Source organism: Panthera onca, chromosome A3 (genome assembly GCF_046562875.1).
Source record: "Panthera onca isolate mPanOnc1 chromosome A3, mPanOnc1 haplotype 2, whole genome shotgun sequence".
NCBI lineage: Eukaryota > Metazoa > Chordata > Mammalia > Carnivora > Felidae > Panthera > Panthera onca.
In genome coordinates this window covers 22808314-22835069 of record NC_138341.1, presented here as the reverse complement: position 1 = coordinate 22835069, position 26756 = coordinate 22808314, and the positions used below count along the sequence as shown (strand labels likewise).

At 50.4% G+C, this 26756-nt stretch overlaps 1 long non-coding RNA gene across 1 annotated transcript; it reads right to left on the bottom strand.

Annotated features, from left to right (window-relative positions):
* Positions 1-7496: 7496 nt before the first annotated feature.
* Positions 7497-22795, bottom strand: LOC145715353 (uncharacterized). The gene is made up of 3 exons (XR_014137396.1): positions 13183-22795; positions 12878-13040; positions 7497-11104 (listed from the first exon to the last, which is right to left on the bottom strand). It is a non-coding gene; the product is annotated as an uncharacterized LOC145715353 (long non-coding RNA).
* Positions 22796-26756: the final 3961 nt, after the last annotated feature.

Genomic DNA, 26756 nt, shown 5'->3' with positions numbered 1-26756 from the left:
CCCCTGAGTGATGACCGCCTTCTCAGCTTGGGGTGACTGCCTCAATGCCTCTCTGGGAGGCCCGGGCAGTGGGGGCAGGGGCTCACACTGAGCTCTAGGACACTGTGTTTCTCTGACCCAAGCACCCCTGGCCTCACCACAGCACAGCATGGCCCAGGGCAACCTGAACTTGGCAGCCTAGCCTGGACTGCTTTGAAAGGGCCCTAATCCAGGGCCCGACCTACAGTGTGCTTGTGTGTTTATTCTTTCCTGCACACCCTAATCCGTGGTGCCAGTCAAGCAGGCATTTTTGGTCTGTTTTCCATTTTCCGTGTGTCCCACTTCTGAGCCTTTGGTGGAAATGGGATCACAGCAAAGCGGTGTGTTAACTCAACGCGTCTTGAAATGCCAATTGTCACATTCTTGGAGTTAAGGTAAGGGCTCAACATTCTAATATAAGCAAAGCAGCACACAAACTGGACTGTCCTGGCACTTAATACATAGGGCTGAAGCATCAGTTTCCCCATACCTAATACGGGTGGAGTCGGGGCACGGATGGCGTGGAAAGGAAGGCCAGGACAGTGAAGGCTGAGGCAGCCTCACCTCAATGTCCTTTGCAACCCAGGCAAGATGGCGTCCTCACCCTGAGCCTCTGCTGCCAGATGATCACTCCTGTGTGGGGAGTGATCACCCCCCACACAGTGCTCACCCCCGAGCTTGGCTCCGTGAGGATATCAACATGTTGCTTGGGATCCACCGTGATGTCCTTCAGATTGCTCAAGACAAGAGTGATGCATTACATGTAAGGACTTTATTAGGGTGTTTCAGGATGGAGAAACTAGAACGCAGAAGAACATATTGTGAGGATGATTTGTTCGATGAAGTCTGAGATCCTAAAGGCAGGGGCTGGAACACAAGTGAGGCAGGCACCCGATCCTTCTCAGCCAGCTCCTCTCCCATCAGAAAGGATGGGTCTTCTGCCCCCTCCCCACTTTTTATTAACATTAGACTTAGTCATTTAAATACAGTTTGTTAGAAGATCCATATAAAGCCAGAATAAGCCTTCAGCAGTAAACTCAGAGATGTCTAAGAGACATTTCTTTCTTCTCAGCTGAAACATCTTTGCCATCAGAGTGGCAAAACATTAATTGCCGTGGATTCGTGACCCCCTCCCCCTTTTCTTAGCATCAAGACTGATTTTCTAGAGTTTTACAGAGAGTCAAAGCACTGGGGTGACTTCCCTCAGGGCCATCTGTCCAAACCTCTCCTGGGAGGGTCATCATTCTGACCCACAGCCCTTTCCGGGTGCAGCTCTGCCCAGGCCACAGTGAGGGCCCAGCATTCATTCTGCTGTTCCTGGGCCATCAGAGATGGGGGGCTCTACAAGGCTGCCCCATGCCTCCTTGAGGTCTCCATGGCTCCTGAGATCCTAACCCCAGATTTAAGGGTGTGTAATTGCTCTAATCCTTCTACACAGCCTAGGGGATTTTTCTGTAGTCTTAGAAGTGCTATTAACTGGAAGTAGAGGGTAGAGATGGGGGTTGGTGCTCTCTAGCATGCTCTTTTCCCCAAACTTTATGTCTCTATTCCCCTAAGGACTTAGATTTTCAGAACCAAAGCCAAAAAGTCTCCCTTTATTCCTTCCCTATGTCTTGGGATTGTGCTCACTTCCCCTTGGCAGTCAGCAAATAATTGCTTCAGTGGTGAAAAGGGCAAAGGATAAATACTGGAAGGAATGAGTTGGTATTTCAAAAACTTGCTACCCCATAGAGGATTTCCACTACATGATTTAGGACCTGCAGTTAAGCTACAGCAATCAAGGTAGTACATACAGTATTGGCACAAGAATGGACAATGGGATCAAGGGAAGAGTCCGGAAGTAGACGCACACAGGTGTGGCCAACTGATTGTCAACAAAGACACCATAGTAATTCAATGGGTAAAGCAAAGTTTTGTTTTTTTTTTTTTTCCAACTTTTTTTTTTTTTTTTTTTTTTTTTTTAATTTTTGGGACAGAGAGAGACAGAGCATGAACGGGGGAGGGGCAGAGAGAGAGGGAGACACAGAATCAGAAACAGGCTCCAGGCTCCGAGCCATCAGCCCAGAGCCTGACGCGGGGCTCGAACTCACAGACCGCGAGATCGTGACCTGGCTGAAGTCGGACGCTTAACCGACTGCGCCACCCAGGCGCCCCAGTTTTTTTAAATTTTACATGGTGCTAGAACAATTTGACAGTCATATATTTAAAAATGAGCAATCACCCTTACCTCACATCATACTCAAAAATTTCTTTAAGGTGGATCACAGACCTAAACACACAAACTAAGACTATAAAGCTTCTAAAAACGAACAGAGACAGAAATTTTCATGACCTGACAGAAGGCCAAGTTTTCTTAAACAGGTCATAAAATCACAAACTATTACAAAAAAATCAATTGGACTTCATAAAAAAAAAAATTGTTTTTGCAATCCAAAGACTCTGTTAAGAAAACAGACAAGCCAGTCTGCAAAGAAATATTCACAATATATATATCTGACTAAGTGCTGGTATCCAGAATATATAAAGAATGCCAACAAATAAATAATAAAAAGATTTTTTAAAAAAATCAACCCAATAAATGAAAGAGAGCAAAAGACTTGACCTGACAGGTCACAAAAGATTACAAGTAGCCAATAACCAAATGAAAATTGCTCAACATCTTTGTGTTAGGAAATGTGCAATAACATTTCACACCCACTGGAATGGCCACACTTAAAAAGAGCAACAGTACCTAACGCTGGTAAGGACATGGAGCAACTGGAACTCATACATTGTTGGCGGGAGCATAAAATGGTACAACCATCTTGGAAAACTATTTAGCAGTTTCTTACAAAGTGAAATATACACCTACCTTATGATTCACTGATGCCATTCCCAAGTATTTATCCAAGAAACCTGAAAATGCATATTCACAAGAAAAGTTGTCCAAAAAGTTTCATAGCAGTTTTGTTCATAGCAGCAAAACACTAGAAATGACCCAAATGTCCATCCACAGGTGGGCACATAAACAAATTATGTTATCTTCATATAATGGTATGCTACTCAGCAGTAGAAATGAATAAACTACTGATAGATGCTACATGGCTGAACCTCAATATTATGTTGAAAGAAAGAGAAGCACAAAGCATACATATGGGGTGATTCCATTTTTATGAGATCTAGAACAGGCAAAGCCAATCCATGAAGATAGAAATCAAGACATTGGTTGCCTTGAGACAGGGGGGTGGGTGTTGACAGAAAAGTTCTGGGGACCTAATGTTCTGGAAATCATTATCACAAGGTGACTATGATTATAATTAAGACTGAAAAACAAAAAACGAGAAATATGGTAACTTTGTGTGATGATGGAAATATGCTGTATCTTGATTGGATACATGATTACATAGGTATGTATGGTCATCTGTCAAAACTCATCGGGTTTTACACTTAAGATCTATGCATTCACAGTATGTAGACTACACCTCAATAAAAAAAAAAAAAAAACAAAAACAGTTGGCAGGGGCCAGGGAGTGGGCGAACTGGGGAGTTGTGTTTAACGGGTATGGAGTTTCAGTTTTGCAAAACGAAAAATTATAGAGATCAGTTGGACAACAATATGAATATACTTAACACGACTGAACTTAATAAGGTAAATTTTATGTTATGTGTATTTTACAATAAAAATGAACACAACATGCTACCACAACGTAGCAAACCTTGTTCATGAAGATTCAAACACAAACAGCTTAATTTCTTTCTTTCTTTTTAAAAGTATTATTTATTTTGGGGGGTGGGGAGAGAACAAGCATAGGAGGGGCAGAGAGAGAGGTGGACAGAAGATCCAAAGCTGGCTCCGAGCCGACAGAACACAGAGAGCCCGACGCGGAGCTAGAACCCACAAACCGTGAGATCATGACTTGAGCCAAAGTCGGACACTTAACCGACTGAGCCACCCAGGAGCCCCTTAACTTCTTAATATAATATTTATGTGGCCTCTTGAAACAGAAGGGCCAAGGTAAATCACAGGTTATATTGGATCACAAAACAGTACAATAGGAAATAAAATAAAACAGGCAAGTATTGCCATGATCCTGCTCTCGGGGCACCTGCTATCTGACTGTTGGCAGTGAGTGTCCCCCAACAGTGCCCTGGCTTTCCAGATTGCACCACGATGGGTTTTGAAGGGAAGGTCTTAAATGCTGATATTGCTTGTACTACTAGGGAAGAGAAGTTCCAGAACAACTCTCTGATGAATCCTACCCTAAAGAGCCTCATTTCTTGTGTCTTCACATTGGGTCTCCCTCATTCCCACCCCACTCCCTGGGCCCAGACCCCACATCACACAGTCAGGGAGGGTTGGTCAAGGTGACTGGGCTCCTCCCACATCCTGCCTTCTGGGCCCTGCAGGCCTGCTCAGTGGTGGGGCTGGCTGGTGGGGACCCTGAGCCCTGAAGCCCTGTGGTCCATGCTTATCATGTGACATGCTTGCCATCCTCCCGGATGGGGAGGGTCCTGCCCATCCTCCCCTCTGTCCCTGGCAGAGGACGAGGTCACTCTGCAAGTCTGGCCGCAATGCCCAACATCATGCTCACTTGGCAGGCATTCAGGAGAAAGTGCGGTTGGGGGAGGGGGTCTTGAATATTCCAGAGGTCGTGACCTTGCTCTCTACTTCCGTCATTGCTATGCCTCTGCACTCAGCATGCATCTTCTCCATCAGCCCAGTGTCATGGTGGCAGACATGGGCAGTGTGCTGGGGACAGTGGAGAAGTGAGCGGGTGCCCCCGTGGACGTGAAGTCCTCTCTGTAGGGCTGCCTGGCTCTGGGGCTGAAGAACATCATGGACCGTTTAAATTTCAGTCTCTGCCCACCTTGACTCCCCAGGGGACAGAGAGAGAATTAGCTGGAAGGTTCAGGAGACCTCTCCTATGAACCCATTTCCTGAGAAGCTGGCCCCACAAGCCCAGTCAGTATCCTAGAGGTTTGCGTGTGCCAAGAGGAGCAGGCCTTGCCTCGGCTGTGTGTCGTCTGTGGCGGGGCCCAAGGAAGGAAGAAGGTGAGGGGGCGTGATGAGCCTGGACTCCACAGGTAACACCCTACGTGGCCTTGGCCAAGTCTGTCATCTGTTAAAAAAGTATACATATATGTATGGCAGACACGAGCACAGGGCTTTTTGTGCTGAGGTCCTCAGCACTGGCTAGGACTCCCCTCTGGCTCTGCCTGTCTGGGAGCCAGGCTGGGGCAGGGCCGAACGAGAGTCGACCCCCCACATGTGGCTAATGTCCAGGCCCGCTGCATGGCTGAGGAGTGATGTTGTCAGTGGAATGGGGGTGGCAGCAGCTGTGGGGCCCAGATGGGAGGAAGGCACACAGAAAGGGCACCCTGGAGAAGCAGCGAATCGTGAATCATGCTGTTCATTAACTCAGGCTCATTAGGAGGCAAGCATGATGGCCCCAGTTTTTACCATCCCCATCATCCTGCTGATGGGGCCCCCTACCTTCTCACCGGTCCTGAGTGCCCGGGGGGAAGTACATGCTTTCGGGGTGGTTGGCATGGATGGCTGCCTTGTGAGAAGGGAAAGAGAGCTGGCATTTATTAAGCATCCCCCGCATGCCAGGTCTGTGTTAAAGTTTTTGCAAGGGTTATACCTCATTTGGTCCTCACAATACCCTGAGAGGTGGGATTCATCATTCTCACTTTGCAGATGGGGAAATTGAGGCTCAGAATGGAGAGTGGACTTGCCCAAGTTCTCCTACTAAATTAGGCATAGCCTCTTCCCCCATCACCTCTTTGCTTTCATCACAATATAGAACTGTCTTACTTGTAAGACTGAAGATACTTCTAGATTTTCTATTCTCGACGCCTCCAATTATGGCTGTCACCTGCCCTAAGAATCAGCCTCTGAGTCTTTCCAACAATCCCCTTCCCCTGCTGGAAATGGAAACTTCCTCCACTGAGACAGCTTCTAATGGCCTAGATGAAGAGTACTCCCCAGAAGAGGGAAGGTGGGATTTTAATCTTTCTGAAATAAATTGGAAAAATAGAGGTAAGAACAGCAACTACCATGAATGGCAGAGATATCTGGCAGAATGAGCATAGACTGTCCTAGAAGCCCAGGGGACCTTTGTGTCTGGAGTACAGGGACTGGGGCGTGGGGCGCAGACAGGGAAGAGGTATGCGTTTTATTCCATGGGCATTTTCCTTAGGGGCGATGGTGCCCACCCACGGCCCTGAGAAGACGAGGCAAGAGAAGTCAGGTGGGCAGCTCTACCGGGTCTGGGACTCGGAAGAGAGAACTGGGCTGAAGCTAGATCAGAAGTTGGGCTGACAAGAGCTCCCCCAAAGGAGGTTTGATCTCAATACCTCAGAGCCTGCCACAGCGAACTGCAAAGCTGGGCGCTTGTGATATGGGAAAGAGAGTCCAGAGGAACAACCTTGATTCTGGGCCCTGCCGCACACCTCCCACAAGTCTGGTGTCCCCAGATGCTCACCCTGTGTTGCTGGACCCAGCAGCATCCACCGGAGGTCCCAGAGCACGTTCTTAGCACCACAGCTCCTCAGGCCTGCCTGCCCTTGTCTTCTCCGTAGCCTTCCCCTGGAGGCCTCTGATCCCCCAACCCCATTTCTAAACTGGAGGCCTCCCAGCGACAGGCAGAACCCGGAAGGCAAGACTCCAGGTGCACACGCAGGTATTTCAGCAATGGTCCTCGACGGACCCACTCCCACATACCCACAAAACCAACCTGTGCTGAAAGGCACGGGAGACCGGCATCTCAACAACAGTGCAGTGTCCCCTAAAGACTCTCAGTAGCAAATGGACAGCCCCTTGCATCTGGCTGGTCGTTCCTTGGAGGACTGATTTCGTCCAGAACTCCATGGTCTGCTGGAGATCTTAGGTGTCGGTGCTGCTTATGGAAACCAGGCAGGCGCAGGAAGCCCTGTCTCCTGCCAACGATGCTCAGCCCTCGAAAGGACAAGGTGGCCCAGCAGCAGTTGTGTCTGCCCACACAGAGCCAGAGAGCAGGGAACTCATCCTGACACAGACATGGGGGATGGCCAAGGTGTGAAGCCCCTGCCCATGATTTCCCAGTGACTGCAGAAGCTTCTTACTTTTGAAAGTCCTGGGCAAGGGCTTAGATGGAGGAGACAAGAACCCAGTTATGGCTTGGGCATTCTAGCGTCTCTGTAATGGGCTGGAAACCCTATGAACTTGTATCGCTTTCCTGAACAGTAGATTTGGGTGTTAAAAAGTGTTAGCGAGGGGCGCCTGGGTGGCGCAGTCGGTTGGGCGTCCGACTTCAGCCAGGTCACGATCTCGCGGTCTGTGAGTTCGAGCCCCGCGTCAGGCTCTGGGCTGATGGCTCGGAGCCTGGAGCCTGGAGCCTGTTTCCGATTCTGTGTCTCCTTCTCTCTCTGCCCCTCCCCCGTTCATGCTCTGTCTCTCTCTGTCCCAAAAATAAATAAAAAACGTTGAAAAAAAAATTAAAAAAAAAAAAAAAAAGTGTTAGCGAGATGTCTTTTAAGTATTTAGAAATATTTCCCAGCCCTACTACCAAAGACGAGCGTTTGTTTTTTAAAAATAAACCCTTGGCAAAGATGCCATGTGGTGCCTCGCGCAGGTGATGGTTGTGCAAGCCGGCCCGCCCACCGACCGTGGGTGGGGACCTGCCTACAGCTGTCACCCAGCTCCTAACAAGTCCTCGGGGCACACCCTGCTCATTAGGCCCCAGCCACGCCCAGCCGCCCAGACTCCTGGTCGAACCAGAATGCCAGGAGGGGGCGGTGGCTCCTTGAACCCTGAACAATGGGCTGTGGGGAGTTAATCCAGGCCCACGGCTCTAAGAAATGGGTGCTGGAGCTCGGGGGCTCCCTCCACTATGTCTAGGATGGGTCCATGGGGCCTACACACTGGCCAGGCTCCCGTCTCCTTGGGGGTCAGGGAGCAGCAGGGGCCCCCAGAGGGAGCCAGGCAGAGCTCTAGGCAGTAAAAGTAGACCTGTGTTTAGAGGCTGCCTCCCTCCGTGGAGGGCTGAGCCTGCAGACATTATCTCACTCCTGCTCAATGTCCCCCCAGGCAGGTAAGGGATGGGACTTGTTCCTGCTTTATAGCTGGGAGCCCAAGCAGAGAGGATGGGCAGCCAGAGAGAGGAGGACCCCGGCATAGCCTAGCCTGCCCAGTATGTGACTACAGCTGGGCAAATGCCCCCACTGGCCCATGTTCCTGCCCCCTGGGGTAGATGCTGCCCCCTGTGGGTAGGGACGTGCCCCCTGAAACAGCCTGCCCCCCAGCCCCACCTCAGCTTGCACCCCCTAGATAATCCAGACCTGGCTCCCCTTCCTCCAAGATCCCCCCCCCCCGCCCCCCCCATTTGCAGCACTGCCACCCTCGGGGCCCCGTGTGGCATGAGGAAGGACGGGCTGCCCAGCCCAGCCCCGCCTGGGAAGTACACCTCACGGGCTTCTGCTAACTCAGGATAAACCGGATTGGGGTTAGGCAGGTGGCAACATGCTGCTATTTGTGGAGGCTCCTGGCCTTTCTGCTCCCATGACACCGGGAGGGTGAGGGCGGCATCCATCTTTGCTCAGTCATGGACTCAGGCCTGTCAGGGAGCCCAGATGGAGTCACGGGCCACAGGCTGGAGGCACAGAGTCTGCACAGAGCCAAGGAAGCTTTCAGGAAAGAGCCCTGGCTTGGGACAAAGGAGACCCCATGCAGAAACACAGAAAACCCGACCTGGCCACCACCCGCCTGGGGCAGCCTTCCCCTCCTGGGGCCTCATCTGCCCAATGAGGGGGTTGGATTAAATGAGACCCTCTCGCTTTGTAATTCCTCCACTGTCATTAGGCTCTGTTCCCTGACTCTCAGTCCCTCCACTGCTGGTCTCAATAAAACCCATTCAAGTTTGGGGGGTTAGAATTAAACTCTGTCTAAATTAAAGGCTAGGCAGGGAGTGATGGCAGAGGCTGGGCAGACACAGCTCTGGGAAGGCAGCCCTGGGGCCTCTGAGAAGAATGAAGAGCCAGTTACAAGCCCAGAGACCCTGCCTTGCACCTCCTGCCTAGTCCCGACCCCAAACCTTGACTTTGTGACACTTACTCACTCTTTCCGGGTCTCCAAAGCCTGGGCTAAGGTACTTGGGCCAGAGTCCTCCCTGGAGATGTGGGCACAGAGGCCCTGCAGGAGTCATACAGGATGGGGGCCATGAACCCTCAGTAGAGAGCCCCTCCAGGTGCCACAGACCAGCCATGGGGTTTGAGGAGTCAGAAGCCTTCTTAAAACCAGCTGTGCTCTAGACACTCATCCGCTAGGAAGCCCAGACCAAAGAAGCTCTAAGCTCTGCAAGCCCTTTTACTAACCACTTGAATTGGCTAATCATTTGTAGAGTATGTTTTGGTTGACAAAGCATCTTCCTATATATGATGTCATTTGATCCTCATAGCAACACAATGAGATATTTTCCCATTTTACAAACAGCAAACCTAAAGCTCAGAATTTAAGCAACCTGCTTATAGGATCCCAACCAGGAAGGGGTGGAACCAAAACTGGGGGCCTCGTGGTCAAATTCCGAGTACAGAGCTCTCTCTCTAGGACTCCATATCCTTATCGCCAGGCTCCCGGGACCCAGAAACACTCCCCTGGGACGAAGACAGTAGGCTGAGGTTCTCCCAGCTAGCAAGGCTATGTGCTTGCTATGTGTCTGTAGTCCAAAGAGCCTAGAGACTCACCATATTGTTGCCCTGGGCCCGTGCGCAGGCCCATAGAGAAGGATAGAAAAGCAGTTTCTCTATAGCAGGGCAAACCCTCCCTGAGGTCTGAAAGGACTGGATTTTCCTCCTGCTAATCCCCATGATGTTCTTTCTTAGGGGAAGTGACCCAGTAGCTACCTTCAAATCTCGAAAAGCCATGAAGAACAGGGAATGGTCATCTTCTGTGGGGACCATAGACGGAGAGAGCAGGAAACAGATGCAACACGGTGTAAGGAAGGATCATGTAAGGATGAACTCTCCAGCAATGAGAACTGCCGGGGGATGAAACTAGCTGCTTTGTAAGGTGGTAAGGTCCGTATCACTGGAGGAGTTCACGCAAAGACTGAGTAACCACTCTGCTCTGGAAATGTTATATAGGACACTCAACCCTTAGAATACCAAGTAGGAAGAATGGACTCCATGATATTGACACTTCTTCACACCAAGAGCCTATGAAGAAATGGGAATTATCCAGCTTCTATTTGGACCCCAGATTCCCCACTCTGGGCGCCATATTGGATCAAGACAGAGTTTTTGCTGAGTGTCTCTACTATCTAATCCATGTCAGACTAGGATGGAGTAGAGAGAAGGGGTCAAGAAGCAGGGCTGTGGGTGAGTATAGTAGCCCCCGAACCATTGCAAGGTCTGACATGGGAAGTTCTTCTGGAGCTCTGATCTGAGGGCTGAGTGTGTTGAGGCCATCATTATTTGCCCTCCCTGAGAGGTAACTGGGGCATTCCCATTGATTTGGGCAGCTAGCCACAGACCTGCCTAAGCCTCCTGGGTAGCTATCCCCTTTGCCACAGTGACCAGAATGAATTGTCAGGCCAGGTCAAGGCAAGCCCTGCCTGGGTTGTGAGTGTTGGCCACCTGCCAATGTCCAGGAGACAGCTGGCAGAGACATCTACCATCTCTTCTTTGCAGCTGGCCTAGATTTTTCATATTGAGGAAGAGCTCTCTTGAGACACCTGAGTACCTGGAACCTGGAATGTGGACTTGGAGGTAGAGAGATTCGGCACTAGCACCCCAGGACTGTCCATGGGATACCCCAAGCTACAAAATGGTCTGCCATGGTTCCCCGAGGGTTAGGAGACACCAGACCATCGCCCTCCTCCAGAAAGTCTCCCGGGATTGTGTTCAGTTGATGAATAGAGGGTGGTACCTTCCCACTCCCACCATCCTCTGTGGACACCCACCTCCTGCTTGTCTTTTGGTTTTCTCCTGGAGGTAAGTATTGCTAACCTGGAGAGGTAGGAAGGGAAACCCAAGCTTGGCCCAGCCTGGCCCATGTTCTTCTAGGAGTCCTGGGAACTGCTCCCACTCATTCCTTCAATCAATCAATGCTTACTGAACACCTGTGCACCTGCAAACCAAAAAGAAAAATCACCTCATAGAAAAATGGGTGAAGTATATAAACAGTCAATTCCCAGACTGGCCTTGCCACTTACTTGCTGTGTAAATTTGGGTGAGTAACTTAACCTTTCTGTGCCTGTTTCCTTACCTATAAAATTATGATAATCATGGTTCTAATTCACTGGGTGACCTTGGAAAGTGAATGAGATTGTCCAAACATTATGGGTGGAATTGTGTCTCTTGCAAATTCATACTGCCGAAGCCTAGTTCCCAATCCCTCGGAATTGGAATTTACTTGGAAATAAGGCCTTTAATGGAGTGATTAAGTTAAAAGGAGGCCATTAGGGTGGGACTCTAATCCAATCTGGCTGGTATCCTTATAGAAGGAAGAGACAAAAAGATGGGCACACAGAGAAAGGAACACGTGAAGAGGTAACAAGAAGATGGCCATCTGCATGAGAAGGAGAGAGGCATCTGGAGAAACTAACTTTGTGGGCACCTGATCTTGGACTCCTAGCCTCTGGGGCTATGAGAAAATAAATTTCTGTTGGTTTAAGCCATCCAGTCTGTGCCATTTTGCTATGGAATCCCTGGCAATCTAATACACCACCTCAAGCACACATTAGTTTTCTGTTGCTGCTATAACAAGTTACCACAAACTTATTGGCTTAAGATAACACACATTTATTATCTTACAGTTCCGTAGGTCAAAAATCCCACCGGGCTAAAAACATGGGGTCTGCTGAGCTGTATTCCCTTCTGAGGGCTCCAGAGAATCCATTTCCTTGCCTTCTCCAGCTTTTAGAAGATACCCGCCTTCCTTGTCTGTGTCCTTTTCCTTCATTTTATTTTATTTTTTTTTAAGTTTATTTATTTATTTTGAGAGAGAGAGAGAATGAGCACGGGAGGGGTAGAGAGAGAGAGGGAGAGAGAGAATCCCAAGCAGGCTCCACACTGTCAGCTCAGAGCCCAATGCGTAGCTCAAACTCATGAACTGTGACATCACGACCTGAGCCAAAACCAAGAGTCGGACGCTTAACCACCTGAGCACCCAGCACCCCCACTGCTTCTCCATTTTAAAGCCAACAGAGTAGCATCTTCAAATCTGTCTTTTTCTGCCCCTCCTACCTCCCTCTTACAAAGATCCTTATGCTTACATTGAGACCGTCCAGATGATGCAGCATAAATAACCTTTTTTTTTCTCAGGACTTTTCTGCAAAGTCCCTTTTACCATACAAGGTCACATATTCACAGATTTGGGGGATTAGAACATGTACATTTTTGGGAGAAGGGGCATTATTCTGCCTACCACACATACAATCTATTATTTAAAAAAAATTTTTTTTTTTTGAGAGAGCACTAGAGGGGGAGGAGCAGAGAGAGGGGGACAGAAGATACAAAGCTGGCTCTGTGCTGACAGCAGCGAGCCTGATGCCAGGCTTGAACTCACGAACTGGGATATCACGACCTGAACCGAAGTCAGACGCTCAACGGACTAAGCCGCCCAGGAGCCGCCATACAATCTATTATTAAATGACAAAAGCAAGCCATAGAACAATGTACGTAGGTTAATCTCATTTATGTAAGAAGATACTAAATCAATTTATACAGATTTATACTCACAAAGCTATTAACTGTGGTATTTTCTGGGGAGGGATTGGGGCTTATATTTTTGTGCATTGTGCCTTTTTTTTTTTACAGTATGCACACACTCATGAATTACTTGTGCAATTTTTAGGAATTTTAAGTAAGTCAAAGACAAAAGGAAGAGATGTGTACTCACCCTTTGGAGCTGGGTCTAGAGACACCAAACAAACCCACAGCATCAGAACCTCTAGGAAAGTTTTCTGAGAAGTGTGAGCAGAGCACTGTGGCAGCCGGGGTGGGGGCCCCTCACTGCCTGAAGCGACACCTCTGTTGAGTTCTGAAGGAGGAGAAAAAGTTTCCTAGGTGGAGAGGAGGGAGAAGAGAAGAGCGTCACCCATGACAGCAGGCCTAAAGGCGAATGACCCGGCTGCATGGCCGCAGCCAGGCCCAGGGGAGCTGACGGGCAAAAGGAAAGGAAGCTCGCACCTATTGAGCCCCTACCTGCCGGGCCCTGTGCCGAGCAGTGTTGTGGGCATTTCCTCATTGGATGGAAGTGAACCAAGGCTGTGTGTGTTGATGGAAGAGAGGGTCCGGGCTGGAGGAGAAAAGGCAAGGAGAAGGTGGCAGGGGGCTGGGCAGGGTCTGCTCCTAGAGCAGCTGATGCAGACAAGGAGGAGTGAAGAAGGAGACAGGTAGGGCTGGCGCTGGAGGCAATTCCTTCCCTCACCCCCTCCCGCCCCCCACTTCTGGGTGTCCCATTCACATCCTCAGCCCGGAAGCAGGTGCAGGTTTGCAGGCCACGGTCTCAGGCGGCCCCTCCAAGCTGAGAGTGCTTCCAGACCTGCCCCCAGACCTGCTGCCTCAGGTCGTCCTGGCAGCGAGGTGGCCACACTACGCCACTTCTCTTAGTCCTTTGGGGCCACTATAAAAAAATGACACAGACCAGGTCAGTGGCTTATAAACCCGAGAATTTATTTGTCACATTTCTGGAGGCTGGAGGCTGGAAGTCCAAGGTCAGGGTGGCAGTATGGCCGGCTGAGGGTCCTCTGGGTTGCAGACTGCTGATTTCTTGCTGTGTCTTCACATGCTAGAAGTGGGGCGAGGGATCTCTCTGGGGCCATTTTTATAAAGGCGCTAAGCCCGCGTATGACCTAATCACCTCCGAAAGGCCCCAGTTCCTAATGCCATCACCTTGGGGGTTAGCTTTCAACACATGAATTTGGCGGGGGGACACAAACGTTCAGATCATAGCATCCCTGAAGGGTTCCCAGGTGGGGAGGAGACTGGGCCCGCGGGGCAGGGAAAGCAGGCAGAGGGGCTTCAACCTGGGGCCCTCCGCCCCAGGCACTTGTCCTTTCTTGCGGCGAGAACACAGCCGTGTCCCGAGGATGTGGCTGCAGACGTGACAGAAGGCACCTGTCAGTGGCCGAGGGAAGAGGTGACGGGTGAGTGGAATTAAGTAAGGGGGTGGCCGTCTCCGGTGTTCCAGTGGCACACTGGCCCAGATGATGGGCTCAAATCTCAAATCTGCCAGTTTCAAGCTGTGTGGCATTGGACAAGTTACTTCGCCTCTCTGGGTCTCGATCTCCCCATCTCTAAAAGGGAGTAATGATAGTATCTGCCTCATAGATTACCATCTGGTAAGTGTTTGGAACAGCCAGAGCATTGGAGGCCCGCTGCTTAAGTGCTGGGGGTCATTCGTGTGGACTCTCCATGGATGCCCCAGCTGGGCTTGGCAGGCAGAGGGCCCCTTCAGGGTCTCCATGCTACCATGTCTCTAACCTCACCCCTGCTCCTGGGGTGGCTCTGGGAGCAGGGCACAGGGACAGCAAAGGAGAGCTGGCTCTGGGGAGTGGGGAATGACAGTAGCCATGGCCTCTCGGATGGGAGGAGGACAAGGAGGAAGCGGGGGTTCCAGAGGGGCGGAGACACCAGCAGGAAGGTTTGCCCCGGGGGGCAAAGACTGTTGGTCAGTCAATGCCTGGCTTTGGGGTGTCAGAGACAGCTTTATGGGAGCCAGAACTCCTCAGCTCTGTTTCACGGGGCCGAGGTGTCCGTCATGATCTCTGGAATGGCTGTGAAGATTTCCAAAAAGAATTACTTTTAAGTCACTTTAACTGGACAGAAGATCTGTATCCCAGGCTGCACTTTTCAGAGGCGGGGCTGTCACCAAGTCAGAGAAATGCTGATGAGTCCGGGTCCATTCGGGAGAGCTGGGAGTGGGAGGTATCTGGATACTGATTCCGGCTGCAGGCCGGGGGCTCTGGAATGCTAAACTCGCTCAAGGAGGGGGAAAGAGAGAGAGAGAGAGAGAGAGAGAGAGATGTGCTGATCCCTTGGAGCCCAGCTGTCTCCCACAGGAGGCCCGTCTCCCAGGAAGCCGGGTAGAGCCTCAGTCCGGAGGAGCGCAACCAAATCATCCCGGTTTGCAAATCAGTGGCAGAGCTGGGAAGCAGTAGCAGCCTGCAGCCTTGTAATCCCATTGCCCAAGCGAGCGAGCGAGGGGGCATCATTCAGGTGTGAAATGCACCCCTGTCAATTCACCCCTGTGTGAGGGATTCTCAGAAAAGGCTTGACCAAGGCAGGGGTGGAGATGATTGCAGAGGAAGCCCAGGCCTGCCGCGCACTGGCTGCGAGGCCTTGAATGACTTGCTTCTAATCTCTGGGTCCCCGTCCCTCGTCTGGGTCCCTGTCCCTCATGTTGTAATAAGGAAGGACGGCTGCCTAATGATAGCATTAATCATTATGCAAGGCTTACTGCATCTGAGTCACCTTACGCACATTATCTCATGTAATCCTACAACAACCCTGCGTGGTCGGTATTTGAATCCTCATTTTGGAAATTCCATTTTCCATTTGTCCAAGGCCATGCAGCTAACGAGTGACCTGGCGCAACTGATAGCCTTGAATGGCCGCTAACGCGGCTCTAGACCCCTCCGGGTCTGCTCTGCACTCCATCCTCAGCGGGAAAAATCAGGGGAAGCCACCAGGGTTTCGTTACGCTCCGCCTCACTGCCAGGCCGGAGAGGCCATGAGGACTGGGCTCCCGGCCAGGAGTGCAGGGGATGGGTGGGGATGGCCCCGGCCTGCCCCCAGGACCCCGGAGCGCCAGGGTAAGAGGCCAGAGCCTGGCACCCCCACAATCCACATGCTTGGTTCTCACAGGCCTGAGAACGGTGACTGCCTTGAGTTTAAACTGAGCTCCTCTTTCCAAGAGCCTTCCACGCGTACCCTTTACACAGCAGCTTCCTCCTCTTCCACTCCATCAAATAATAGCTTCTCTGGAAGCCTCTCCAAAGGACCTTTCCACCCAGGCCCATTTACTGCTCATAACCACCCAGGCAGGGGAGGGCATCATCATCATTTGCACACTCAGCTGGGGCAGAGAGGTGGCCAAGAGCAGGTGCTCCAGAGTCACTTGTGGCTCTTCAATGACCAGCTGGTTGACCTTGGACACGTCAGCCATCTGATGGTTATAAGGACTAAATGCCACGTGGATGCACAACGCTCAGAGCCCTGCTCCTGAAGAGCGAGCCCTCGACAGTGAGAGCTTTTTTTTTTTTCAAATCCCTTTTTTATTTTTTTAAATTATTTTTTTAAATGTTTATTTATTTTTGAGAGAGAGAGAGACACAGTATGAGCAGGGAAGGGCCAAGAGAGAGAGAGAGAGGAAGACACAGAATCCGAAGCAGGGTCCAGGCTCTGAGCTGTCTGCTCAGAGCCTGACACGGGGCTCAAACCCACAAACCGTGAGATCATGACCTGAGCCGAAGTCGGACGCTTAACCAATTGAGCCACCTAGGCACCCCTCCAGTCCCTTTTTCTTTAAATAAACTATTTTTTTAGAGCAGTGTTAGGATGACAGCAACATTGAGAGGAGTATGCAAAGATTTCCCATATAAGCCCACGGCCCCTCACTGTCCACATCCCCACCGGAGCCGTACAGCTGACGGTCCACGAACCTGCATTCAGTCACGTGGGCCCACCAACGACCCGTCATTATCACCCAAAGCCCATCATTTACATTAGCGCTCACTCCAGGTGTCGTACATTCTGTGGGCTCGAGCAAACGCATAACGCCCTCTCTCCATCATTGTGGTATCATACAGAGTAGTTTTACCGCCTAGAAATCCTCTGTGCTCTGCCCATTCAGCCCTCCCTCCCCTCTAACCCTTGGCAACTGATCTTTTTATTGTCTCTGTAGTTTTTCCTCTTCCAGAATGTCACGTAGTTGGAATCGTACAGTGCTGTAGCCTTTGTGGTTTGGCTTCTTTCCATAGAGTAATAGGCATGTAAGGTTCTTCCATATCTTTTCATGGCTTGGCAGCTCATTTCTTTAGTGCTGAACAATATTCCAGTGTCCAGATGGACCACGGTTCATTTACCCATCCATCCACTGAAGGACGTCTTGGTTGGTATTTATGAATAAAGCCGCTATAAACATCTGCGTGCAGGGTTTTCAACTCTTTTGGATGAATACCTAGGAACACCATTGCAGGTTTATAAAGAGCAGGTTTAGTTTTGTGAGAAACTGTCAAATTGTCTTCCAAAGTGGCCGTACCATTTTGCCTCTCCACCAGTAATCGCGTGGCTCTAATTTTTTTTACTCAGAACTAAAAAGTGCCTTACTTATGACTACATAGCCATTAGTTGGCAGAGCAGGGACCAACAAACAATCCTTCTGGTTCCATATTATGGGCGGTTTCCTCTGGCGGCATTGTCCATCCGCTAGACAGGCCCTCACAAACACATTCACACTTACTCGCCATTGCTTTTGAGAACTGATTCTTGGTGTGGATGTGTCCCCAAGCATTCCTTTTCCGCCCCATCCGGGAAAGGCCGCCATCTGGTCCCTGCAGCTGAGAGGCTTGTGATGCTCTTGCACAGTGCTCAGGTGCGTACAGGGGCCAGTGTCCAGGTGTCCCAAGCTTACCTGGACCTGGAGGAGAACGAGGTGGCTCTGGGAAGCCCTTCCTCCTTTCAGAGCCGACTCAGCCAGCCCCAGAGTCCTAGGCGTCACCGTGCCCCCATCAGGGACTGGCAGAGGAAGAGAAACTGCCCCCACACACCCACCTCTCACTCCAGCTACACGTCTGCCTGTCCTTCCTTCCTTCCTTCCTTCCTGAGGTGAAATTCACAGAACAGCATTAATCATCTTAAAAGCGTACAGTTCAGTGGCATTCAGTACATTCACGATGTTGTGTAACCACTACCTGTACCTACTTTTGAAACATTTGCATTATCCCCAAAGAAAACCCCACGAAGCTATCACTCCCCTTTCCTCTTTCTCCCTCGCCCCTGGCAACCGCCAACCATTCAGCCTCTTTGGGTTTACCTATTCTGGTTATAGAATAAACAGAATCTGTGTCCGGTTCCACACACATTTCTCAGACCACACTTTCTGTAACTTCCTGAGGAAGGAGGAGGAGGAGAGACCTCTCTTGCTGCCTTTGCCTCTGGCCCCACCCCCTTGTCCATGGTGCCCTGTGCCTCCTGCTCACGGTATTTGTGGTCCAGCGAATCCACTCTATGGCATTTCCTATTTCTTTGAACTATCGTGAGCAAAGGACTTTGTTCATAAATTCATTCAACGAATAGCTCATGAGCTAGCAGGGGAGACAGGGAAACCGTCATTACGACGTGTGATCAGGCAATACTGTGGATTTTTCAGAGAGGCAGGGGAGCCGTAGAAGAGACACATCACCGAGCCTCAGGGCTTGGGTGGTCAGGGAAGAGACCAGGGGGACGGGGACCCACATCTGTCTGATTCATCCGTTTCCTTAGGACTTAAGAGAGTTCCTGGCACATAGAACCAGGATGAATGAACAAGCCAGTCAACCAATCAATAGAGCTCTCAGCTAAGAGCTGAAGGATGAATACAAATCTGCAAAGCATATCATTTCATCATTTCATATCTGAAACCTTGGAGGCAAAGGTTCAGCTGCTTTAATACACTGAAAGACATAGTGTCTAGATGGACACTGAAGGGGAGGCAGGTGGGAGATGGGGCCAGAGCATGCAGGGCCTTGGAGGCTACATGGAGTAGCTTGACTTTAACCTGAGTGTGAAGAGGAAGAATTTTAAGCACACTTGCATTTTAGAAACTCATCTTTCTTTTTTTTTTTAAGTTTATCTTTTTTGACAGAGAGGGAGAGGAAGAGAGAAAGGGAGAGAGAATCCCAAGCAGGCTCCGCGTGGATAGCGCAGAGCCCCATGTGGGGCTCGAACTCACAAACCGCGAGATGGTGACCTGAGCCAAAATCCAGTCAGACACTTAACCGACAGAGCCACCCAGGCACCCTTAGGAACTCATCTTTCTAATCCAGATTAGAGTTTAGGATGATCTGATGATGTGCCAGGACAGACAGACATCATTCTCGCCCTCCTCCAGCTGATGTTTCCATGGGAAACAGAGGTACTTGATACATCATATAAAATAACTAATTCAAAAGTCATAAGGGCACAAGGTGTTCTGAGGGATGCCATGGGTCAGGGAAATCCTCTTGAAGACAGTGACCTTTAAATCGAAACCTGAGAAATGGACAAGATTTGGTCAATTCAAGAGAGAGGCAAAGAGCTTTCCAGACCACCCGGAAGCTATTAGGAAGGTCCTGAGCAAAATGTGCTAAGAGGACTGAGAAAGGTCTAGTGTGTTTGCCGTGCATGGTGTGAGGCTGGGAGTTTGATCAGCTGAGGCTAGGGGATATGTGAGGCTCAGACCCCAAAGAACAGTCTTACACATTTTGGACTTACCCTAAGTCAAATAGGAAGTCTTGAATGATGCAAGCAGGATCCTATTTTGAAAAATGGAATAACTGGCATTTCTCTTTTGTGTTTCTGTGCATGTGACCTTCTTCCTGGTCACTGCAATTATCTGCTTGCTTTGGAAGTGAAGTTAGGATTATCGAAGACAAAAAACACTGGGAAGATAAGTAATGTTTAGCTTCTGACATCCACGACAGAATTTTTTTTTCAGCCAGACAGTAGTCTTGAAAGTCCATCATTGTTAGGAAATGGGGTATTCTAGATGTCTGTAACTTCCTCTTTAAAAGATATCAAGAAGTACGCCTGCTGGTAGAGCTTTACTTCAGGAAGAAAACCGAGGAGAAAGCCCCGCTCTTAGGTTTGGAAAATATTGGGGAGGAGGCAAGAGAGGAAGGAGGTGTGGAAGGAAGTCAGGTGTGTGTCCTAATCATCCATCTTGCAAGTCCCAAGTGGAGGTGTGTTTGATGGGGGAGGGGGTGGTGGTTTCTCAGGCCCTGAGAGGCAATTTCTGTACATATCTCTCTAGAGGTCGTCACACCAAAGTACACTTCAGTGTGGTTAGGCACAGAGAAGGTTTGAATTTAGCCTTCTCTCTTGGAGTTGTGAGTTCGAGCCCCATGTTGGGTAAATGTCACCTTCTCAAGCCACTCTGGTTCCCATATGGTGTTAAAATGATGGCAACACTAGAGCTTTAGCTGTGGCTTTTGCATGAGAAACTAACCAGAAGGATAGTTTGAAAGCCTAAGATTAAAAAAAAAAAAAATGCATTGAACAACAAGCATTGACAAAGTCCTGTCATTTAACAGCTATTTCCTAGTAAAATGCTTGGGCCCCAGAACAGCAGGAAGTAGACTACGAACACCCTGAAGCTCCCAATGCCCATTTCAAGCATAGCTTGAGGGGTGATAGACCAGGAAGAACCTCCCGGAAGGAAAAGCCCAGAGACAGACAGTGAATGAAAAGAATTCTTCCCAATGAACAGAAAAGGGGCTGCCGGAGGGGGCTAACCAAGAATTTAACTCCACTGCTCAGGAGGGAGGTCTTTACTCCTCCAGCCTATTAGCACTGGGTGCTTGCTACAAACCAGGGCCTGATGTGATCCCATGCTTCCCTTTTCTGAATGGAGGTCTTCGCTGCAATTACCACGTCCCCCTTCCACCTGGTAGGGTGGTGTCTTTGAGCTTATTGTTTTCGCGTCGAGCTAAACTTGAAGCCCACGGAGAGGACTGCACATCGCCTGATAATCCTGGGCTCGGATCCGCATGAGGTTTTGGGATGGTCTCCCCTGGGAGGGGAGGAGAATTCAGTACATGGGAAGAGGGGAGCACATGAATTTTGGGGTGGCCAAAGGGCCGACTCCAGCAGAAACAGCTAGTTGTTTACTCCAGTATCCATTCTCCCCTTTCTCCTTACGAACATAACCCCTCGTTTTATTACTAAGACTGTATCTCAGACTCCCTTGCAGCTACCTAGCTCTGGCCTCAGGATTGTAAGTTCTAGCTAATAAAATAGAAACAGAAGCGTCCTAAGATTTTTCAGGGAAGGAGTCAAAATAAAAGAGGCCATTCCTCTATCCTGCTTCTCGGAAAGCAAATGTAATGGCCTGGGGTTGCTGAAAATTGGGTCATGGGATTTAGGGTCACACTTGGGGATCGGACAAGAAAGAACGGCGGGAGGGCCCTGGCCCCTGACAACCTCATGGAACCATGAGACGAGCCCTTAAACTCCAGCTCCAGACTTTTATAGGAGAGAATAAAACCCGGTGTGTTTAAGGTTCTGTTCGTTTGGATTTTCTGTCACAGGCAGCTGAAAGGAATCCTAACTGATCTATCTCTAGGGTGGGCTTTGAGCAGGAGGCTAGCATAATCCGTCTGGGGGTAGGGCCCCAGAACCTGCAGCAGCAGGAAGCAGAGTGTTGAACATACAAAAGCAGTCTGGGCAGCAGCGTGGGGGTAGGGGAGGTGGCCGCAGTTGTCGCCGGGGAGGGGTGATGGGGCGGGGACCAGGATGGCGGCAGTGGGGCTGGATAGAACATTCAGATTTGAAACATAGTTAGGAGGTGAGGCAGTGCCCTGCACTGAGACGGGCGGTGAGGCAGAGATGAGGGTCATGGGCAGGAAGAGGGAAGCAAAGAAAATGGCACGTCCAAGGAGCAGTTAGCGGTGCTGGCCGCTGTGCAGTGGGCAAGGAGATGCAGGCTGTGATGTGTGGGATTTGGTCACAGGGTAGTGGTGTCAGGGCCGTGGGGGTGGCAGCCAGCTGCAGGGGGTGAGTTGGGGAGGAAGTGGCTCAGCGAGTGGAGAGAACTCCTCCGAGGCTCTCCTTGACTAGGAAGCTAAAACTGGAGGAGGAGTCTAGGAAGGTTCTTGGCATTTTTTTTTTTTTTTTTTTTTTTTTAGAGAGAGAGAGAAAGAGAGAGTGTGTGTGCAGAAGCTGGGGAAGAGCAGAGGGAAAAGGAGAGAGAGAATCTCAATCAGGCTCCGTGCCCAGCGCAGAGCCGGACATGAGGCTTGATCTCACGACCGTGAGGTCATGACCTGAGCCGAAATCAAGAGTCAGACGCTTAACCGACTGAGTCACCCAGATGCCCCTGGTTCTTGGCACTTTTAAGATGGGTGAGACTTAACCTCGCTGAACGCTGATGGGAAAGGAAGGGCCCCTTGGAGAGGTAAAGGTCCAGGACAGAATAGGAAGGGGAGGACACTGGCTCACGAGGTTCCCCAAGCACAAGGACCATGTAAGACCCGGAGCTGACACTACAGGGAGCCTGGGGCTTCTCTGTGAAAGCAGGCAGAGGAGGGAAGGTGGCAGGCAGGCTGTCGATTTAGCAATGGCAGGGCGAGGAGATCCCCTATGGATGGCCCACACGCCTTCTGCCAAGTGGCCGTGATGTCATCCGTGGTAAGTGCGGTGGTAGGAGAAGATTTGGGAGAGACAGGAGGCAGCGTGAGCACCCCTTCTGGGAAACAAGAGAGAGAACTGGCCAGGAGCACAAAGGGTCGAGGCTCCGGCCAGGCTGGAGCCATGAACTGGTGGCGGCACCAATCTGCAAGCCTGGCTGGTTTTCTCCAGAAGGAAATCCCGAATCTGGGAGCTGCGGGCCCGGCTTCGCACTCAGCAGAGCGTGTGCACCTGCAAATCCCGGACCCTCCTCGAATTAACGCGCCTCCCCACCCAGCTCCTCCGCTTGCCCTCTTGCTCCTCTGGTTTTTATTCCTGCGACCAGAGGTCTTGGATCCCCAGGAGCACCTTCTTGCCTCTCTGACCTCACTGCAAGCTCTGGCCGTCTCCTGGGCTGTGGGCAGGGCCTCCTCAGGGACCCCCCCCCCCCCCCCCCCCCCCCCCCCCCCCCCCCCCCCGTCTCGGCTTCCTTTCTCCCCTTCACCGCCCACCCCTGTCCTGCATTCTAATGCATTCAACTTCTGAGTGTGACTGTCACTGTGTCACTCCCCATTCAAAACCACTCTGCAGCTCCCCATACTTCAAAATAAAAGCTCTCATTTCCGCTGACTTTTGGGATCTTGGCTTGAAAGCCCCTAGTTCTGGGAAGCTTTCCTAGACTAGGGAAAGTGTCAGTGGTCCCTGCACCTGCGACACCTTATAAGTCTTCTCTAAGACACTCCATAATTACTTGATCCTCCCCTCATTAACGATGGCAAGGAGTGTGAGCGCGTGTGCGTGCACGTGTGTGCACAGGCACGTGCTCCCTTATCACCTCTATCTCCCCAGCGTGAGCACATTGCCTGCCTGATGACCGATAAAAAGAACCGAGCCTGTCAGTAAGGCCCTGGGGGGTCTCAGGTTAAATTTCCATCACCCCATAAGTCAATCCATGCTCCAGATACTGGGGACTCCTTTCCAGTCCCCGAAGTTGCCCCCCACTTTCCTCCCTCACCAGGAGTCTTTGCTCCAACTGCTCCCTCTCGTACAGACATGCCCTCCTTCTGGCCCAGGGCCCTCCCACTGCGGATTCTTCTCTGAAACCCCTACCCGCCACAGGCTGAACCCCAGAACGTCAGCTCCTGGAATGCCTGCCTTCGTCAACACTTCACCCCCACCAGACTCGAACCTTGAGGGAAGCTTCCAGTTGGTAGTTAATCGATAACACATGAACAATGAAAACGTCTGCCTGTGAAGCCAAGAGCCATCTTCTACAAAACACTCGTCTAACTAGTGTCCTATGCAACTCTGTCCCCGATAGTGACTTTCATGGTGCCGCACACTTAGTAGGGACACAAATATATCCTTAAATGCAGATGATATTTTCTCCCTCATATGTGTAGGAATATGGTGGCGACAGTCTCCACCTACGCATTCATTTTGAAAATTAATTTAAACGCAGGTGTCCCGTGTTTACAACGTGAAAAGGATGTCTGTTTTCATCAGGGAACAAAGTCTGTCTTTTCAGGTTTATTCCATCTTTACTTGGGAAACAAACGCATGCCTTGTGCAGCGGATCAAGGTAGTGACTGTATTCACCAGTATACCAGACACACCACTGCGTAAGGGAAAAGGAATTTCTCCCAGAGCTGATAATTTCCAACACGTTCAGTAACGTTTGTCTCTCGGGCTTCTGAACGAGACCATGAATGTGTAGGTGCCTGAAATCTACAAAACACTAAAATAAGGGAGAAACTATATTGCTATCCATATATATGAGCTTATTTTCTGTGCTGATGTTTCAGGATGGTTTTTTTAGTTCAGAAAACGGACTCATTGGGATTCTGAAAAGTACTGCCTAGCTATAAATCCATGGAGACAGAAAGCAGATTGGTGCTTGCCAGGAACGGGGGGGTGGGGGGGGGGAACAGGGAGCAATTGCTTGATGGGTCAGGGTTTCCTTTTGGGCTGATGAAATGTTTTGGAACTAGACAGGAATCCGTGTTGCACAACACGGTGAAGGTACTACATGCAACTGAATTGTTCACTCTAAAAGGGTTACTTTTAGGGGCGCCTGGGTGGCTCAGTCAGTTAAGCGGCCGACTTCAGCTCAGGTCATGATTTCACGGTCCGCGAGTTCGAGCCCTGTGTTGGGCTCTGGGCTGATGGCTCAGAACCTGGAGCCTGTTTCAGATTCTGTGTCTCCCTCTCTCTGACCCTCTCCCGTTCGTGCTCTGTCTCTCTCTGTCTCAAAAATAAATAAATGTTAAAAAAAATTTTTTTTTAAAATAAAAGGGTTACTTTTAGGGGCGCTTGGGTGGCTCTGTCGGTTAAGCATCCGACTTCGGCTCTGGTCACGATCTCAGGGTTTGTGAGCTCAAGCCCCACGTCGGCCTCGGTGCTGACAGCTCAGAGCCTGGAGCCTGTTTCCGATCCTATGTCTCCCTCTCTCCCTCTGCCCCTCCCCCACTCATGCTCTGTGAAAAATGAACAAACTATTAAAAAAATTTGTTTAATAAAAGGGTTACTTTTAGGTTATGTGGACTCCACTTTAATACAAAAGTCACATATCACTTACATAATACTGAATATTTTTCTGAAGGTCCTACAAGAGAAGGCAGTGCTGTATTCTAGAACAGCCCCAGATGGAAGGCTCCGCAGCACCCTGTGCCTCACCTCTGGATAAGGAATGGGGTCCCGCCGTGTACAAGCCGGGCCATGTCCTCAAAGCGTCCTCGGAGACACGCTGCAGAGCACCGGTACAGATGCCACTACAAACCAGGCCAAACGCTGCTGAGGGTTTGCATTTTCATCTGTTTCTCCTTTGGCTGACACTGGGGCTTGTTAAGGTGTTTAGTTTGATTAAGGAGTTTTCTAGCTCCAGAGGTGGAGCCCAAAGCAGATTTTATTTTTTTCCTTTAAACGAGTGGAATTTTCCAGCGGCAACAACCCACAGACGGTGGATCAAGCCCCGGACACTTTGCTGGGCCATCTGTCCACCAGCGCCCAGAGGAGAGGAAGGGGGAGGAGCCTGCCCACGGGGCAGAGTCGTGGGCTAACAGTTTGTCTCCACTTGGGGCAGGTTCTGCAAAGGCAACGACTGACTGTAAAAGGGGTGGGTGGACTTGTCCTAACAGCTCACGGTTTCTCAGGAAACAGTCCTTTCATTGTCTTGTCCAAGGAGGAACCTTCTGCCAGGATGTAAGAACAGCGTCGCGCATCAGGAGTGAGGCGGACCCGGAGGGGAGGCTATCAGCCCTCCTCCTTGCTGGGGCCCTGGGCCAGCGAGGCCTGAGCTGCCCGTGCACAAATATCCCATCCGTCCTTTAAATGCGTGGGGCCCAAAAGGGAAATCACACCTTTCCATTTCAAGCATGGCACTGGAGCCCAGAGCCCAGTGGCTGAACTATAATCAGATTGCCTTAGTCAACTTTATAACCAGGGTCTATGGATTTTAACCACTTATGTCTCCTCCTGATTTTAGCACTTCGTACCTTGTCACATGCCTTCACATACAGGGTGTCATTCAGTAGCCCAAGAGACAAATGCTGCCGAACGTCTTGGAAAATACTGGCTCCGGAAAAATTCCTTCTCTCTCACGTAGTGGCAGTGCAATGAACAAAGAAAGCCTGGTGACAAAGTTCTGTGCACCTGGGGAACTCTAGGTCCAACAAAAGAGGGGAGTCCCAGGAATCTCTCGCCAACACATCCTTCCTCTACCTAACCCTTGAAACTCCAACTTTGTTGGAGATGTCATCAGTACAGTTTGCCATAACCCAGGCCACTCCAACGGGTTTGGACCAGGATAGCCTAGACTTAGCAGTGACTGAAAAGTTCCCTGACAGAGGTAGGTCTAGGGACCCAACCGTGGCAGCCCCTTTTGGTTTTTCTCAAAACAAAAACAAAAACAAAAAACAAACAAGAGACTGAAGATCTGTCCGGATGATTTTAAGGCATTTAGAGGCGCCCAAAGAGGCAGGACTGCTTACGACTCCATCTCCTAAGTGCCCGGCAATCATCGACCTCTCTAATTGCCATGTGGGCGAAGAGGTGGAATTTAAACGAAGTAGATTTCCAAGTGTTATTGAAAGATGAAAGGTGTTACGGAAGTGCCTGGGCATGAGAGGTGCGCGTAGACACGTGAGCACAGGCTTCTCTCTGGGCGGCTTAGTCCCCAGAGCCTACGGAAGCCCGTGTGAACACTCCCAGCATCTGACACTTACACCGCCAAGGGACACATTCGCTGTTCAGGAAGACACCTCTTTTCTGTGGTGTCTGCTGGGGCAGAGGAGGTCCCCGGGAGGTCCCGCGCTGAGACTTGGGAGTGCCCCGTCCCCTAATGCCGCGGGCCCTCTCAAAACGGAAAGGGGGAGCTACCCTAATCCTTGTGGTGTGGGTGCTCTGAGTATACTATCATGACCCTCCCCCTC